The following is a 6,597-nucleotide window of genomic DNA, read 5'->3' as shown; positions in this document are numbered from 1 at the left end:
TTGGCCTTTTCAATTGTTCCTACTTCCAAAAATTTGAATTATCTTTTTTTCAAGCAATGCAAAGTTTTTGTTAATCAGTGATTGCTCCGAAATGCAAAAGCTGAAGGAGCATACAAGCTGCGTATATTAGAGAACCCATCAAGCGTAGAGTGTAGAAATATAAAGCTCAATCATTTTTTTTCTTTTCGAGGAGATATTGATGTTTAATTTTTTCAACACTTCACTTTTCATACTACTTTTGTTCACATTTCCTTTTTTTAATTGTTATTTTTTGAAAACTTTGTAGCATTTTCATCATATTTTGTTTTATGAAACTTGAAATGGCCATAAGTCTATTCCTCTGCTCGTTGTGGCCTTTCAGAACTATGCAGATATAGATTTGGATTTATATTTTTCTGGTTTCTTGGGCCTTTTTTTGCTTTTTTAAACTACTGTTTTGTTTTATTTTTCTGACGTTATGGCCAAGGGTACTGATTGCAACCTATTTTGTTTAGTGGTCAATATATGTGCTTGTTTGAATTAGTATGTGGGCAACTAATGATTTTGTAGAATTTGAAACCAAGAGTTTCAAATAAAATTTTGTGAAATTTTTATTTTTTTCGGTACTTCTTGTTTTGTTGCTGACTTCGAACACTGACAACTCATGATGAAATTTTAATGTTATCTAAATTAAGTCAAATGATGTTTTCAGTTTACAGTTGACAGCATCTAACACTTTGAAACTATTTGGCCTGGTTAAGTATTTTTAAGAAGATTTTTGAGTTTTGAATGTTGATGTTCATTTTCTGCAGTTTCGTCATTTTTTGAGCATTGAAAAGGTGTCATTGGTTTGAACAGTGGAGTACCCCAAATTCTTTCAATAGTTTCAGTTCATAGCTGAAGTTTTTTTCGACTGGGCACTAAATCTGTTGAATTTTTTTTTGAATTTTGAGTTTTGAGCGTTTTTTTGTTGTCTTTCCCTTCAATAATGTTTAAATTTAGTATGTGAGCGACTAATGATTTTGTAGAATTTGAAACCAAAAGTTTCAATTAAAGTTTTGTAAAATTTTTCTTTTTTTTCGGTAATTCTTGTTGTTTTGTTGCTGACTTCGAACACTGACAACTCATGATGAAATTTTAATGTTATCTAAATTAAGTCAAATGATGTTTTCAGTTTACAGTTGACAGCATCTAACACTTTGAAACTATTTGGCCTGGTTAAGTATTTTTAAGAAGATTTTTGAGTTTTGAATGTTGATGTTTGTTTTCTGCAGTTTCGTCATTTTTTGAGCATTGAAAAGGTGTCATTGGTTTGAATAGTGGAGTACCACAAATTCTTTCAATAGTTTCAGTTCATAGCTGAAGTTTTTATCGACTGGGCACTAAATCTGTTGAATTTTTTTTTGAATTTTGAGTTTTGAACGTTCTTCTTTTGTTGTCTTTCCCTTCAATAATGTTCATTAAAGTCTTCATCAGCCAGTTATAAGATCAATATGACTCTAACTTTTTTCTCATCAAGAGCCATTGGTTGTTTTAGAATTGACGACAATTAAATTATTACGAACTTTCTTTACTTGGTTTCGAACTCACTTGGTTTTTTAGTTAAATTTCATTGTTTGGATTTTTCAATTGCTCCGGTGGCTTAGAAGAAAGTTTGCCTTAATGGGAAAATCAATTAAAACATTTGAAAGTTTACTTTTGACAGCGAATTCTTATAAAATTTGTAAGAAAAATTACAATTGTGCGAGAAAGTTATGCCCATCTATATGGTTTGTCGACTTGTAAATTGTTCTCTTTTTCAAGAAGCTCTAGCTGCCTAATACTCAATTATATGTGACTGTTCCTAGTATTTTCATTTTTAATTTGTTACCTGATAAACATTTTATTGAAACAGGCGTTTGGTAAAGCCCAATTGCGGATTTCATATAACTCACTCGTAAATTAGCTTATGATTATGTAGCTTGGTTGACCTCGATTTGAAAGTTTGCAGTCTCAAATTGGATTCTTAAGTGCGTTCAGATATCAACTCTTTTTTCTCTGCTCTTAAAAAACTCATTTAAATATTTAAACTTTATTGCAATTAGTAAGAGGCCAAGAAATTTGAAATGTAATGTAGTTGTTAGTTGAGAAGCTTAAAATATGAAATTTATTTTGAAGTATTTATTTTTGTTTTGATTTCTGTATATCAATTTTTGTTGTTTGGTTAAAAATTATTTACTAGACGAAATTGTCTTTTGTCATGCTTTGAAATGACATTAGATTGGTATGATTATCTGCCGTTCCATTTGCTTTTCGGTAATCTCCAGTGAAATAAACAAAATAGCATACGTGGTTGCCCTTTCTGACTTTAGATGATTTTTTGCAGGCGTTTTACAGTATTTTTAACGATTAATCTCATTGATTGCTGTAGTAGCATAAATTAAGCTTATGAATGGTTTGAGATAACAGCTATTCTTTTAAATGCTGGACATCTTTTATTCAGAAAAATGTAATTAAAACTTAAGTTTTGACTATTTGTTTTTTGTTGCCTTTCCCTTCAATCTCATTTATTTTAGTATTCTTAGGTCAACAATGAATCTTATCGAAATGCTTTTCTTGTGTTTTGAGTGCTTGTCATCGACCTAAGTTTTAACGCCATATTTAATTTTGGAAAACTTTTGGAGAATATTTGATTTTTGTCTCTATTTGTTTTTTTTAACTCTTTTGTTCATTTGCTCAATTTCAGCTGTTTACCATTGTACTTATGAATGATTTGATTGCTCAAAAACGAAATTTGTTTTCTGAAGCAGCGATGTTGTTGAAACTTTTGAATTTGTTTTTTTTAAATGCGATTTGTTTTTAATGTTGAATAAACTTTAACAATAGATTTGGAAAAGATTCTTTTGCCCATCTCTATTTTTTGTTGACTCGTGAGAAAATCTGAATAGAAAAATGCCCTACCTAATTTTTACTCAAGCATCTTTGCTTGTGCTTACTGGTTTGGGTATTTGAGTTTACTCTGAGGTTGTGGTTTTTCAAATTTTTTCACTTTTTGTTTTTTTTATTTTTGCATCCGTGTTTATTTGAATTGGCGACCAATTTATAGGAAAAATCGTTTGATAAGTTTCAAGGACAAAGTTATAAACTTCGATTGGGATTCGTTATTATGTATCTTGCAAAACCTCAACCTGAATTTGATTTAAAAATTTGTTAGTTGAGTGCAGAAAATATCTTTTTTTTTTACTTCTGCACTTTTAAATGGCTAAATTTAAAATCTAATGCAAAATAAATAGATAATACATATCAGGCTCCTGGATACCATATAAAAAATTTGTATATGAAGCTGCTGAAAAACATAACAAGATCAAATAGAAAATTTTTGTATGGCCTGTTTGGAACCATTATTGGTTTTTGGATATGGTTCCCAAAAAAGGTGAACCAGGGATGCGTGCAAAGAATACCCCCCCTCTTTATTGCTGAGTTATCTGCTCTTATTGAAAGTAAAGTTTGTTGGAATAATTACAATTTAAACCAACCAAATGAAAGCTATGACCAAAGCTATTAAATTTTAGACCATTAAAGTGCGTTGATGTCATTGGAGAAACGGATAATTTGGCGTATGACGTCAGATTACAGCAATCACGTTTGTTGACATGAGTTCTTTTCATGTGTTGTTTGTAGGTTCAATTTAAATTTTATCTGAAAAGCCCCTGAAAAAATTTCAGTCCTTGTTGAACAAGTTCCACGTGTATTCGGGTTCATTCTGACAGCAAAATGACAGAAGTCTTCTTATCGTTTCGCCCAAATTGTCTCCCGACTTGACTCTGGGCGTCTCAAATCTGGTGCCACCCTCAATAAAAGCGCTGTTAACCCCATCCAGTATCTCCCTGTAGCTTCCCGGAGAAAATTGTCCCGGATTTTGTTCTCTGCCTAAAACCCGCGTCATCAAACTGAACACCTGGTCAACGTCGTCAACTCGGGATCTTGCAACGTCCGACCGTCCCGATTCCTGTTTCCACCAATTGTATGTTGGTTCATCTTGTATTGGTGGGTTTGCTATTTCGTCCAGATAAAGATCAAAAGGTATGTTGTACTGGTTTCTCATTCCAGGGAAGAGTTCGAAAGATTGTTGACGTTTCCCAACGTTGCTGGCTTCGGATCCGCGTCGAGATAGACAACTCCATGCAGGCATGTTCGAGTCACACATTTCGATCGACTCAACAATAAATGAAGCAAAAATCAATATTACTGCTTTTCTCATAACTTTTTGCTGTTTCATTTCCGTAGTGCAAACGGCCGACAATTGTGATGGAATGAATGTTGAAACAAACTAATGCCGGTTTCTGTATAAAAAATGAAATGCAGGATATTCCCACGCAACCAATTAATGAAACCTGTCACGGATAATTTGACCGTGGGCGCTTTTAGCTTAAACCATAATCCCTCTAATTAGGAAATTACAAAAATATTTGGAGTCAATGAGTCTTGTTGATGCATCGACATAAATCTTACTTGATTGAAGCGGAAATTTGAGAAGAAATTTCTAACTTTTTAATGTTTTTTTTTAAATTGGAAGGTTTAAACTTTAGATGTAATATAACAATTTAAATGTCGTGACGCATAACGTACAATCACAAAAATAATGATTGAAATTTGTCTACGGTCGTAATTTGTGGTAAAACTCATTATAAATAATTGAAAAACAACAAAAAATTCAATTATTCATTTTGGGTTCTTAGAGTAAAAGTTAGCGCTAATTGTAACAAAAAACAGTTAGCATGGCAAATTATCGAGAGTTCATTGCAACGATAACCATTCAGTGATTAGTTTTGGATGTCGAAACGATCATTTACAGGTAAACAAATAATTGAGCATAAATAAACAAATGGCGTTAAAAGAAAACAGCCGAATTTCTGATTATTGAGCCCACCTAGTTATACCCAGATACTAAGAAGAACAAATTGTTTATCTCAGTAAAGGAAATTGAGATCGAGAAAAATATCAATGAAACAAATCATTATCGCAAGCCACGGCAATTTATCGGCGGGCTATGGCACTGTGTGATTTGATCTGAGATTATTGACAGCTGAAAGTGAGACCAGTTTACCTAGTAATAATAAATAAATTTATAATTTTGTCTAATAATTTTTTTAAAAATATAGTTATTTGGCCAGTTTCATTGCATTAACCAATGAATATACTGATATAAAGTTTATCAATGGGTGGCTTTCGTTAAGTTTGACCGTTTTTTTAAGGCTGGCTTGTTAAGTTTCTTTGGGCTTCGTTTTTTTTGTAATCTTCGGCTATTTTAACGTCGGCTCTCTGGCCCGTAGTATTAGTAAGAAATGTACTTCAATAGTATTTTTCAAGTACAGGGATTACCACCGTCGTTTCCGGAAGCATCAAATCAATCACAACTTTTCGCACTTCTTTCACGTAGAGGCTGTTTGATTCCATATTTGGGAAGGGGATAAAAATGTAATCCTCTAGTTATTAATTTATAATGACGAAAATTTTGCCTGCGATGCTTGTTCAGAAGAATTTTTTTATAATTTACAATTACGCCAGAGAACCAATTATTACAACCAAAACTTTTTCAATGCTTCCCAAGTTGAATGCCCTGGCTAATATGAATTATGATCAGATCTGACTGACCAATTCGAACTGGCCTCTGATCAGAATTTTACGCACGAGAAATTGTTTTTGCGTTCGAAGTGCTCTTGGATCAGTCTCTTGTTCGGTCATCGAAGAGTGAATGATTTCCGATCAGACCATTTAGAGTCCATTTTCCAGACTTTAGTGCGTTCGAAACAATCTCTGATCAGACCAAAATGTTTTTTTACTACCTGAGCAACGCATTATGAATGTTTTTGATTAGCAATTTTTGCTTCAGTTAAGTGGGCTAATGTTTGTTGATATTTTAAACAGGATAATAAGACACAGGTAAAGATATCATCCCCCAATATACACAGTTTTTTATTTTTCTACGACCAGCCAGGAGTGTAGTCAACTAAAATTAAACCAGCCCTGTGAAACATCAACGCAAATCACACCTCTGCGACAAAAATTACCTTTGATGAGAACATTGAGTGCACATAACATATGACCGTCCCGGGCTGAGGGTAAAAAAGCTGAATCTGACGCATCAGCATGCGTTACCCTTAAAATCGCTAGCCTTAATTTCAGAAAAAAACTCCCTAAACTAATGAAGCTACACACTAGTAAAAAATTCATAGAGGTAGAAATATACTTTTCCTTAAAAAGTCATGATATGGATTGCATGTTTTATAAAAGCTTAAGTTTGAATCCAATATAACGGAAATTGTTACGCAAATCTCACAAAAGTTGCAAACTGATGCCGAGAAACAACCGTGATAGCCTAGTCATATCATGCCAAAATGAACTAACGTCCAGGTTTCTCTGAACACCAGCAACGCTTACGTCATTGAAGCAAACTGGTGGGTTCACAGGGTATTGGTGGTGGAAATATGAGTTGAAGTTCAACTTCTCTGTGTTGCGGTTCCCTCCCAGACGTTATTTACTTGGTCTAGACTAAAATTTTTGCCGCGCTATTTCGAATAATAAGCGCTATGTCGAATCATGAAACCACGTAATCGAATCATAACCCAACAATTTGAG

This window comes from Convolutriloba macropyga, chromosome 5 (genome assembly GCF_964194025.1).
Source record: "Convolutriloba macropyga chromosome 5, txConMacr16.3, whole genome shotgun sequence".
In the NCBI taxonomy this organism is placed as follows: Eukaryota; Metazoa; Xenacoelomorpha; order Acoela; family Convolutidae; genus Convolutriloba; species Convolutriloba macropyga.
This window is presented reverse-complemented; position numbering follows the sequence as displayed.